The 13257-nt window shown below is 43.0% G+C and overlaps 1 pseudogene; it reads left to right on the top strand.

Moving 5' to 3' along the window:
* Window positions 1-5437: 5437 nt before the first annotated feature.
* The window catches only part of LOC139535991 (citron Rho-interacting kinase-like), a 38824-nt pseudogene continuing 31004 nt past the window's right edge, over window positions 5438-13257 (top strand).

Genomic DNA, 13257 nt, shown 5'->3' with positions numbered 1-13257 from the left:
ATCACTCCTTTATTGGGGGTGTCTTGCTAATTGCCTATAATTTCCACCTTTTGTCTATTCCATTTGCACAACAGCATGTGAAATGTATTGTCAATCAGTGTTGCTTCCTAAGTGGACAGTTTGATTTCACAGAAGTGTGATTGACTTGGAGTTACATTGTGTTGTTTAAGTGTTCCCTTTATTTTTTTGAGCAGTGTATATATACAGTGGGGAGAACAAGTATTTGATACACTGCCAATTTTGCAGGTTTTCCTACTTACAAAGCATGTAGAGGTCTGTAATTTTTATCATAGGTACACTTCAACAGTGAGAGACGAAATCTAAAACAAAAATCCAGAAAATCACATTGTATGATTTTTAAGTAATTAATTTGCATTTTATTGCATGACATAAGTATTTGATACATCAGAAAAGCAGAACTTAATGTTTGGTACAGAAACCTTTGTTTGCAATTACAGAGATCATACGTTTCCTGTAGTTCTTGACCAGGTTTGCACACATTGCAGCAGGGATTTTGGCCCACTCCTCCATACAGACCTTCTCCAGATCCTTCCGGTTTCTGGGCTGTCGCTGGGCAATACGGACTTTCAGCTCCCTCCAAAGATTTTCTATTGGGTTCAGGTCTGGAGACTGGCTAGGCCACTTGGGGACCTTGAGATGCTTCTTACGGAGCCACTCCTTAGTTGCCCTGGCTGTGTGTTTCGGGTCGTTGTCATGCTGGAAGACCCAGCCACGACCCATATTCAATGCTCTTACTGAGGGAAGGACGTTGTTGGCCAAGATCTCGCGATACATGGCCACATCCATCCTCCCCTGAACACGGTGCAGTCGTCCTGTCCCCTTTGCAGAAAAGCATCCCAAAAGAATGATGTTTCCACCTCCATGCTTCACGGTTGGGATGGTGTTCTTGGGGTTGTACTCATCCTTCTTCTTCCTCCAAACACGGCGAGTGGAGTTTAGACCAAAAAGCTCTATTTTTGTCTCATCAGACCACATGACCTTCTCCCATTCCTCCTCTGGATCATCCAGATGGTCATTGGCAAACTTCAGACGGGCCTGGACATGCGCTGGCTTGAGCAGGGGGACCTTGCGTGCGCTGTAGGATTTTAATCCATGACAGCGTAGTGTGTTACTAATGGTTTTCTTTGAGACTGTGTTCCCAGCTCTCTTCAGGTCATTGACCAGGTCCTGCCGTGTAGTTCTGGGCTGATCCCTCACCTTCCTCATGATCATTGATGCCCCACGAGGTGAGATCTTGCATGGAGCCCCAGACCGAGGGTGATTGACCTTCATCTTGAACTTCTTCCATTTTCTAATAATTGCGCCAACAGTTGTTGCCTTCTCACCAAGCTGCTTGCCTATTGTCCTGTAGCCCATCCCAGCCTTGTGCAGGTCTACAATTTTATCCCCGATGTCTTTACACAGCTCTCTGGTCTTGGCCATTGTGGAGAGGTTGGAGTCTGTTTGATTGAGTGTGTGGACAGGTGTCTTTTATACAGGTAACGAGTTCAAACAGGTGCAGTTAATACAGGTAATGAGTGGAGAACAGGAGGGCTTCTTAAAGAAAAACTAACAGGTCTGTGAGAGCCGGAATTCTTACTGGTTGGTAGGTGATCAAATACTTATGTCATGCAATAAAATGCTAATTAATTACTTAAAAATCATACAATGTGATTTTCTGGATTTTTGTTTTAGATTCCGTCTCTCACAGTTGAAGTGTACCTATGATAAAAATTACAGACCTCTACATCCTTTGTAATTAGGAAAACCTGCAAAATCGGCAGTGTATCAAATACTTCTTCTCCCCACTGTATATACACACACACACACACACACACACTCTATGTATAGCCTATTCATTACACTAGGATGAGGTAACATGTTCATGAGAGAAAAGCTTGTGTGTTAGAGTTCAGAATCACTGAATAGCACTGAGATGTGATTAGAAGATGGCAAGAGCCTTTAATTGACCAGATATGGCAAATTTCCTCATTGATGGTCACTATTTACAATTGTTGTCAGCGTAAATAGTCAAACCTGTGAAATTAGAATTATTGTGAGTAATTCTATTTTTATAAGAGGATCTACTGGAATGTCTTTCCTTTCATGAAATAACTCTGTGTTGACCCTGGTGGAAATAAAATTGTAGCGAAATTCAGTTGTGAGAGTGTCGCTTGTCCAGGCACTTGATCATAGAGCTACTGTATTAGGATCCTTTGTTTAATTGACATGTTCTGTTAATTGTCTATCATATCAGATGTAGCCTGGGTGGCTGTTCACCAGCCCAGATTAAATGGGCTATTTGTCAAATATGCTATAATCAAAGGAACGTTAGTGAATCCAAATACTTCATGGGGATAAAATGCTGTTAAAGATTATCATTAGATGGTGTGATTGCTGTGTGTCTGAAATGCAGAATTGTGTGTGGGTTTGTGTGATTGGTTTGTGTTTGTGTGTTGTGGGGCTGTGTTTGTTGACAATTGAGTGAGTGCAAAGCAGAGCAGATAGCCTAGCACTCTATAGGGCTCCAGCTGATTAGCCGGAGCTGCTGCAGTGAAAGAGAGAGAGGGAGACACTACAGTGTATGTATTAGTGGGAGAGAGGGAGGGAGACAGAGGAGATTGTGTGTGTGTGTGTGTGTATGCCAGTTGCGGCGCTACATCCCCTCTCCTGCCTCACTCTTCTATCACTTCCCCCATTTCAAAAAAATCTGTTGCCTCTTTCACGGCTTACCTCTCTCACACTCTCCCCCTCTCTTCCTCATTCGTTCTTTTCTCCCTTCCCTCCTCCCGCAGCCCTCCCTCCCTTCGTTCCGACGCTCCGCGCCGAAGATGATACCTCCAATTTCGAGGAGCCTCCGGAGAAGCATCGGCCCTGGCAGGCGGATGGCTAGCGAGACCCCGTGCGGCCGAGCTTCCAGGGCCAGGACCTGCCCTTTCTAGGCTGGTTCTTCAACAGGGCGTTGACAGCACTGGCCAAGTCTGAGTAAGTACTGTACCTTGAGCTGCGTCAGTCAGTCGAACCCCTCTCCTCTCCCCTTGATAAGTGTCAGTCACAGGTGGTGGCTGGTTTGCCTTGTGGGTTGAAATTGAGCATTGCCACAGCAACACTCTCCAGGTATCCTCCAACCGTGTCTTTCTATATGCTGCCTGGGTCTATTGGCTGTTTTTTTCTCATCTGCAGTGGCAGTGCTTGGCTGGTGGCTTTATAATGGCTTGGTGGCGATGTGCTGTCAGACAGAATGAGGGGATTCCCCCCCTCTCTCCTGTCTCCTTGGAGACAAGCCCCTATTTCATGCATTCTACCTGACTGTTTTTACCATTGAAACACAGCTGTCTGATTGAGAAATGAATGTTGGGATTGAGAATAAGAGGAGTGCCAGTGGTTTGTTTGCATCTGTCTACCTCTTCGACTGCTGTGGAGATCAGACCGATCAGAGCTATGTGGTAGGAGAATGTAGCTTGCTTCTATTATTGAACCTTCACAGAGCTGGTTGGTATTCCGGTGAGTGTCGATGTCATGCACTGCTGTGAGGTAGAGGAGACTCTCCCTCTTCTCCCCAGTTGTGTGCATGTTAAGGGGCTCTGTCTTTGTTATTGCCCCTTGGTGTATAACGGCTTTGCCAGATTAACAGCGGGGTGGTTTGTTTGATAATTGACTCAACTAGTTAGGGGTTTGCTAAATGCTAATTCCCTAATAATGCCCCAGCTGCATTTCTAGCACTGACTGTTCCCTGCGGCAGGTTAATTGCAGAAGCTGCTAGATACAGAGGAGCAGGAGGACAAAAAGACAAAAAAATACTAAACAAAAAGCAAGATTGGGCTAGTCAGAGAAAGGAGAGATGCAGATTGGTGAAGATAATGTATTTTTATGGAAACCAGGATGTTATTTGTCCCCACCCCCATTGTTCTCCCTTTCTTTCTCTCTCCCCCGCTCTCTTCCCTGTTTTTACATTCACATATTTTTCTTCTCTCCCACGGTGCTGTAGAGCTCTAACAAACAGTGATCTGTTTTTGGTTTTCTTTTTTGCTCTGCTTTTAATGACAATAAACAAGCAGCTCAATCAAGACAGAAGTTTGTGTTACCTATGCAGATTTTATTAAAATGCTCATTATGCCCAATGATGGGAAAATGCAGATCGACATCTGTTTAGCAGACTAGGAGCAGATGGGATCTCCTGTAGCTGACCTGTGCAAACATGTAACCACACAGAACCTGCCCAGCCATCAGTTCTGGCTATCTTAGACAATGTAGCCAGCACTGACCATCCATCTATTACCTCTGCACAGTGTGATGCCGGCAGCAATACCCATCGTGTGTTCGCTGTTGACCAGCCTCCGTCTCTCCCAGAGGCATTGAGATGAGGGATATATCTCGCTCAGTACGCCCTCAAGGAAAACTGGTGCTGATTTTGGTGGATGCATGTACCCATTTCTGTCATTTCAATGTATCAGTCAGTTTCAATCTGTATTAATGTGTTGGTGGTCCTGATCGCTCTAGGAAATGTGCTGTTGTGTTTACACAGCAGATTTCTAGTTTGGCATTTGACTATTTTCTCATGGTTTGTATGTTCATAATTTGACGGACCATTTGTCGTTATGTAAACAAGATTCTCTGTGATAGATATTGGTGAAAGTGGAATCTATATTGTTTTCATATGCAAATATTCATTAATGTCATTCACATCTTTTTATAGTAGTCAGGGAAAATACAAAATGGTTCAAACATAATCCTTTTTGATTGAATCTATAAAAACATGTTTTCCAGAGCCAGAAAACTAAATGGATCCCTGTGAGATTTAAGCACTTCATTTCTATGATATACTGTGATCTGTAGTGGTGAAGGAATGACAGCAAGAGAAGTCTTCATTTTTTAAGAATTAGGTCTAGACATCATTTGTTTACTCCTATGACAACAAAAACATAAGCCTGTGATAAAAAACAAGTGAAGAAAGTCTCTTATTTTAAGGCGATAGTTCCGTCCTCCAACATCAAGCGGTCGATTTATTGTACCTTCCCTTTAATATCTTAATCCTCTCAAATTAGTCATCTAAATACCACACATTAACATTCTAAGCATGAGAGGATTGACTTCAAATTCAATGTCTGCCGACTCTGTCTTGACTTTTCAGATTGACTCAACATAGTCTAGAATAGATGGACGCTGTACCAAATTATATTGAGAGGAGAAATAGGCCTAGTTGCTTTGAAGCAAAGCTAAATGAAATCGTATTATAAATGCATTCTTTTTTAGCTTGAATGGCAGTCATGAAATAAGCTATTGAGTGCCAATAAAAATTACACATTTGTCAAACTCTAGGAGCATATGCCTTTGCGTTCAATTCAAAATGTATTTATTTTTGTCAAAGAATGGTGTATTAAATTTGTTCTCCCCTATGTCTTTTCCTAGGCCAGTGGCTTCAGGCCTCAACTCTCCTGCCAAAACCAACTCCATGGAGAAAAAGCTTCATATTAAAAAGCAAAGATCTAGTTGAAACTCATTGCAAATGTCACAAGGTAATGTGCAGCTTTTTTTTTTTTTCTTCGCTTTTTCCCCTGGAAATGGGCCACATGTTAATGAGCATTTTATCTTTATTTTAATAACTAATTGAAAATCACAGAGAAATTAGGAGATTGTAGTGGAGTTAGAATGTGGATGATGCGCAGCATAGCATACATGACAGACTCTCTAGCTGGGTATTGATTTCAGTGCAACTATAACCAATAGAGTCTTATCTAGAATCAGCTTTTAAACCAATCAATAACAGTTAATTAATTATGTATTGATTACCAGATATCGCCTGCCCTATCTTGTGACATTTACAGTGATATAGAGCAAACTTTAAATATAAGCACCTTTTGAGTGACAATATCCCTTCTCCTTTGGTAAAATTGTATACAACTCTGAGAAACCTTTGGAGTGACAGTACAATATTACGTGTCGGTGTCTCTTGTGGCTTACGCCCTAGATGGAGCAGGAGATCTATAGGTTTCAGCGCAAGATGACTGACCTGGAGTCAGTTCTGCACCAAAAGGATGTGGAGCTTAAGGCCTCTGAGACCCAGAGGACCATCCTGGAGCAGGACCTGGCCACCTACATCACAGAGTGCAGCGTGAGTACCTTATTATAGTGCATGATCTCAAAATATGTCAGTGTGTTGGTTTCTTATCTACATCTATACGTACAGTAACTACATCAGAGTTCAGTTCAGTGCGACTACCTTATAGCGTGTACACTGTTACATCCATGTTGCTGTAAAATACATGTTGAGGTGACATTTTAGTGCATTGGGATTCAATTACAAAGTAACACGTGTGCATGTGTTTTGTGTGTTTTTTTGTGCATGCATGTATGTGTGTGTGATATATGCGTTTCAACAGAGCTTAAAGCGCAGCCTGGAGGCAGCACGTGTGGAGGTGTCTCAGGAGGATGACAAGGCTCTGCAGCTGCTGCATGACATCAGAGAGCAGAGCAACAAGATGCAGGAGATCAAGGAACAGGTAGAATTATACTCCCTTACGGTGAACATCATGCTTACTAAACTCACACCAAGGGTCGTATGCATCAAGCATCTCAGAGTATGGGTTCTGATCTAGGATCAGACCCCCCTGTCCATCCAGCTTAGCCTATCCGTATGACGTAAAAGGCTAAACGGATCCTAAATCAGCACCTACTCTGAGACACTTGATACATACGGCACCAAACCTACTAACTAACCCTCTGCCTTTGAGTTGTAACACAAACTAAGGCTGTGTCCAAAACTCAAGACATCTCCCCTTGTTAGATGTTCTTCTAAAGGAAACACAATTTTGTAGACTTTCCCAAAATCTAGAACAAATAAAATGCACTCTAGTAAGAACCAATGATGTATATCTATGATCAGGACTCCTGAAATCATTGAATGGTTGATGAGAACCATTTTAGTTCATTGTGTAGCCTAGTCCTAGCCAGTCCAGTGTTACTGTTCTGCTCTTCCATCTCTGACTCATTATGCATTATACGGTCATCATTGGAACATCCATCATACAGGAAACGCTTTCACATTTGCAATGCATATACACTTTAATGCAGTATATTGCACTCATTACCAATTCCTCTCACTATAGTATTTATCTTTATTGTAACTCAATTCTGTGACCCTTCAAACATAGACACAAGGACACACACACAATCCTTTGTAGAAACTAGCCTGGCGTAGCTCTGCAGTCTAACTCTCTGGTCTGCTGTGAATCTCTGGGTGAATGTCTGTGGTAGGACATCTAGGAGCCAGTGGATGATGCCCTCTGTGGCAGGCAGCAGTATGAGAGAGGGAGAGTTCCACACCCACCATAGGGATCAGGCTTAGCAAGCCTCTCTTAGTCTGTGATTCATCATCATATACTGTCCAGCAGCAGAAAGGCTCATGCTACAGCTGTTAGTACAACAAGCCGTTTAAACCCACCGTCTCAATGAGAAGCTCATTCTACAGCTGTTAGTACAAGCCGTTTAACCCCACCGTCTCAATGAGAGGCTCATTCTACGGCTGTTAGTACAACAAACCAGCGCTGGTCGGATATTATCAATTAGAAATGGGTTTGTGAATCATAAATGGAAAAGCATACTTTTTATTTTGACATTATAATTATTATAAGGAAGCGGTTTGCCATCCTGAAGGCTGGATGTCATTATAGCAGGGATCTCCAGCAGGTCGATCACAGACCACCTATGAGTAGCTCACCAAACAATTCTGAAAGTGTATGTATTTTTCATGTGTTCCATCGCAAAATGTCATAAACAAATATCACAAGTATAAGACACCTCAAGCTCCCGGCTACTATCCAGTCAAATCCACATTGGCATTATCCCACCCCAGGTTGGGCTTAAAAAGTTAAAGGTAACACAATGTCTCCCTAATAATTTCCAGCAACGTTGCCCATGTATGTCTGTGGTGCGCGCATTTGTCTCATTCAATTCATGTAGCCAGTAGAGAAAGAGATTTTCTTTTCAGCCCTTTAAAATGGTTTTCCATTTCTGATTTAAGCAAGGACATGGACTCAGAACATCCAATTGTATTGTTTCTCTATGAATAATTGTAATTTTGAGAGTGAAACTGAAAAGAATCCCAAACCAGGAAAAACAGAATTCAGAAAAATACAAAGAGAGCCTAAAACAAAATACAAAGAGAGCCTTTGAAAGCTAGGGTAAAATGTATGAGTAGCTCACAATGTTTCATAATTAAAAATTAGCTCTCATGCGTCACTGCACAGCTATTTTCAGGTTTCTCCAGAGACGTTTGATTGTGTTCAAGTCCGGGCTCTGGCTGGGCCACAAAGACATTCAGAGACTTGTCCCGAAGCCACTCCTGCGTTGTCTTGGCTGTGTGCTTAGGGTCGTTGTCCTGTTGGAAAGTGAACCTTCGCCCCAGTCGGAGGTCCTGAGTGCTCTGGAGAAGGTTTTCATCAAGGATCTCTCTGTACTTTGATCTGTTCATCTTTCCCTCAATTCTGACTCGTCTCCCAGTCCCTGCCGCTGAAAAACATCCCCACAGCATGATGCTGCCACCACCATTCTTCTCCATATGGATGGTGCCAGGTTTCCTCCAGATGTGACACTTGGCATTCAGGCCAGACTTCAATCTTGGTTTCATCAGACCAGAGAATCTGTTTTCTCATGGTCAGAGTCTTTAGGTGCCTTTTGGCAAACTCCAAGCGGGCTGTCATGTGCCTTTTACTGAGGAGTGGCTTCCACTCTACCATAAAGGCCAAATATATTACACTCCTTTCTTGAAAAATGTATATCTTTTCACCTATTGAAACCTGGGATTCATACTTTAGTGGTAACATTACTGTCCTTTACTTTCATTGAAAAATATCCTCAACTTTGTCTAAATTTACTTGACTTGCTGATAGGGAACAGTGGAGGAAATTGTTGGAAAGTTGTGTGCTCACTATTAGTAAGGGGAGACGGGGAAATTGTTACAAAAGTCTTTAGATCTATTATAGACATGTTGGCGAACCTATTGGACATAGGCCTTCAGTGTGTGACCGGCTCTTGATGATAAAAGGACAGCAACCGTAATTCCAGCAATCATGTAGGAGAGTGCACTTTTTGTAAAACACAAAAGGGCTAGTGGTGTAGTGGAGGCTATACACAGGTATACGCCCGATACCCAATTTTTTTTCAGTGGGCATTGCGTACACTCACTTCTTAATTCCTCCTGTTGTGTATCAAAGTAGTGTAGTGGAGGTATAGACATATTAATGATGTAGTACAATAGCGAAATCATGCACAAAGTAGCCTACACATTCGCAAAGCACGTAAAATATATTCACATGCGCACATTTTACATTTTAGTCATTTAGCAGAAGCTCTTATCCAGAGCGACTTACAGTAGAGTGCATACATTTTATTACATTTTTTACATACTGAGACAAGGATATCCCTACCGGCCAAGAGCAGACGCTCTTATCCAGAGCGACTTACAGTAGAGTGCATACATTTTATTACATTTTTACATACTGAGACAAGGATATCCCTACCGGCCAAACCCTCCCTAACCCGGATGACGCTATGACAATTGTGCGTCGCCCCACGGATCTCCCGGTTGCGGCCGGCTGCGACAGAGCCTGGGCACGAACCCAGCCCAGCCTGGGCGCGAACCCAGAGACTCTGGTGGCGCAGCTAGCACTGCGATGCAGTGCCCTAGACCACTGCGCCACCCGGGAGATGGTGGCGGTCCCGCCACCCGCACAGCACACACAGCCTAGTTTCAGCATTATATTATCTGCAGGCAGCAAGAGCGTGTAGCTCTCAACTGGTTGTCACATGGAGCAGCTCACAGAAGAATGACATCGGTAGCCGGTAGGTATTTCAACTTATGATACACTACACGATCAAAAGTATGTGCTCGACAAACATCTCATTCCAAAATCACGGACATTAATATGGAGTTTGTCCCCTCTTTGCTGCTATAACAGCTTCCACTCTTCTGGGAAGGTTTTCCACAAGATGTTGGAACATTGTTGTGGGGACTTGCTTCCATTCAGCTACAAGAGCATTAGTGAGGTCGGGCACTGATGTTGGGCGATTAGGCCTGGCTCACAGTCGGCGTTCCAATTCATCCCATGGGGTTGAGGTCAGGGCTCTGTGCAGGCCAGTCAAGTTCTTCCACACCGATCTCGACAAACCATTTCTGTATGGACCTCGCTTTGTGCACGGGGGCATTGTCATGCTGAAAGAGGAAAGGGCCTTACCCAAACTGTTGCCACAAAGTTAGAAGCACAGAATGTCATTGTATGCTGCAGCGTTAAGATTTCCCTTCACTGGAACTAAGGGGTCTAGCCAAAACCATGAGAAACAGCCCCATACAATTATTCCTCCCCAACCAAACTTTACAGCTGGCACTACGCATTTGGGCAGGTAGCATTCTTCTGGCATCCGCCAAACTCAGATTTGACGTCGGCCCGCCAGATTTTGAAGCGTGATTCATCACTCCAGAGAATGCATTTTCACTGCTCCAGAGTCCAATGACGGTGAGCTTTACACCACTCCAGGCGATGCTTGGCATTGCGAATGGTGAACTTAGGCTTGTGTGCGGCTGCTCAGCCATGGAAACCCATTTCATAAAGCTTCCGACGAACGGTTATTGTGCTGATGTTGCTTCCAGAGGCAGTTTGAAACTCGGTAGTGAGTGTTGCAACCGAGGACAGATGATTTTTACGTGCTTCAGCACTCGGCGGTCCCGTTCTGTGAGTTTGTGTGCCCTACCACTTCGCAGCTGAGCCGTTGCTGCTCCTAGACGTTTCCACTTCACAATAACAGCACCTACAGTTGACCTGGGCAGCTGTAGCAGGGTAGCAATTTGACTAACTGACTTGTTGGAAAGGTGGCATCCTATGATGGTGCCACATTGAAAGTCACTGAGCTCTTCAGTAAGACCATTCTACTGCCAATGTTTGTCTATGGCGATTGCATGGCTGTGTGCTCAATTTTATACACCTGTCAGCAACAGGTGTGACTGAAATAGCAGAATCCACTAATTTGAAGGGGTGTCCACATACTTTTGTATAATATAGTGTATCTACCAGTAAATGCTAACTAAGGCAACAATGGGTATGCAAACCAGGGATTGAACAAGTTTGGTCCTTAGTCTAGTAGGTTAGTAGGCTATTTGCGAGTCATCCTGACTGTTTGCATGAACATTTCTAAAGGCTGACAGAATGATATAATGCTGACTTATCAATGGGGAGGGCATTTGTTTTGCTCAATTGAATTAAAAGGCAACTACACCTTCCAAAAATATGTTTTCGATTTTTCCCAGACCTCAAAAATGGTCTCTTGATGTGGTTGGTTTAAGCATTGTTGTGGACATCAGTGTGAAGATCTGAAAAATCAATAGGAAAATATAGAATTTTTCACACAGGGCTCCTTTCCTTCACACAGGACCCACTACACCACTTGCATAGGGCCGATTTGAAAGACAGCAGTCCATTCACTCCGACATAATAAGCCAGTAGGTCCCAATCATAAGAATACAAAAACAACCATTAGGCAAAGCATTTCCCAATCGAAATGTACCACTACTACAACGCATTGCAAAAAAACATTTCCCATTTAACACACAAAGTAACCACTGATCTAAGGTTTAAATGCAACAATGTTTCACACAGGTTATTTTCAAAGAGATGGCTAACAACAGCAAGCGTGCTGCAATAAAAAAACACAGTTCCACTCACCAGATGATGATCATTTGCAACTTTACTTCTTGTTGAAAGTTATTCTTGAAAAGGGAGAAGCTAACAAACTAGCAACAACATCCTCTTCGATAACACCTGCTGCAGCCGCTGCAAACTAACCTACAACAAAAGCTAGCTAGAACTTGGGAAAACTACTGCTCACTATCAGACAGTGACCAGTTGGCCTTTAAGAAGGCAGAAGTTTCCATTCATTTTTGTAAAAACAGTCCCACCATTACAAGTCAATGTGATTGGTTGATTCTTCTGTCACTCCAAAATGTTGCCCTAATACATTTGATTGGTAGATGCATTCTATCAAGCTTCTGATGGCCTGCTAGGCAATGGCTGACTTAGCTAGCTAAATATATCTCCCCAGAGACCACAAATGAAAAATCCTGATTGGATCTTTTTTTCTCTTCAGTGTTAACCTTTCTAACAAAAACTGAACAGATTAAATCAGAACATAATTATATTATTAATCCTTAGAATTAACAGATTAAATCAGAACATAATTATATTATTAATCCTTAGAATTTCTATGAAAGCGTAGAAGGCTCTTATTGTTCCCCACTGTGTTTGGGTTAGTAAACTTTGGTGAGTGGCTCTATTTGCCCTCAGCATGCATTTCTTTTCACCATTCTGAATGTCTAAAAGATCCATATGTTTTTTCTGAAATATGAACACAGAAATACTGCACATTTTGAACTCTTATTGTGGTGACGATTTGACAAAATTACAGTCATGGTCTTGAATTGGACCCAACATTTTCTGGTCTCGGACCGCTCGTCTCCCTCCCGGTCTCGGTCTTGACTCGATTCTCTCCGGTCTTGAATAGGTCTCGCTTTAGGTGGTCTCGAACACAACACTGTATATTATGTCTCTTCCTTTGCCTTCTGCTCCAGGAGTACCATGCCCAGCTGGAGGAAATGCAGGTCACTATCAGACAGCTGGAAGAGGACCTGTCGGCCGCCCGGCGCCGTAGTGACCTGTACGAGTCAGAGCTTCGAGACTCCCGGAACACTAGCGAGGAACTCAAGAGGAAGGCTGTGGACTACCAGCAGAGAATCCAGAAGGTGTGTGTGTGTGTGTGTGTTTGTTTGTTTGTTTGTGTGTGTGTGTTTGTGAAACTGAGTAGGCCAGGAGAGGAGGTTTTTCCTATGTTGCCACTGAAAGTAATCTACAGTTGTTGTGAACTGTGAATGCTAACATGTATGCATGTCTCCTCAAGGCGAAGGAGCAAGGGAAAGCCGAGGTAGAGGAGCTTCTTTGCAAACTGGAGAAGGTATGTCCTAATGTCCTGTCCATGGATGAACTGTACTGCTGAGGAGATAATAGACAATGTGCTCACTCATACTCTTCAAAATGGTTGGGTTCTGAATCCTCGTTTTGTAAAGTCCATAGGGAATGAAATGGATAATATCAAAAATGTATGTATTGCCTTGCACTGATGCGTTTTGGCCTCCGCCTTCTTCAGCATGCAGAGATTGGGTCCCATTATTAATAGATCAATTTCACACATTGACATTACAGTCAGCTAATCTTT

The sequence above is a fragment of the Salvelinus alpinus genome, chromosome 12 (assembly GCF_045679555.1).
Source record: "Salvelinus alpinus chromosome 12, SLU_Salpinus.1, whole genome shotgun sequence".
NCBI lineage: Eukaryota > Metazoa > Chordata > Actinopteri > Salmoniformes > Salmonidae > Salvelinus > Salvelinus alpinus.
Note: the sequence above shows the minus strand (reverse complement) of the source record. Positions and strands in the feature narration are given on the sequence as shown.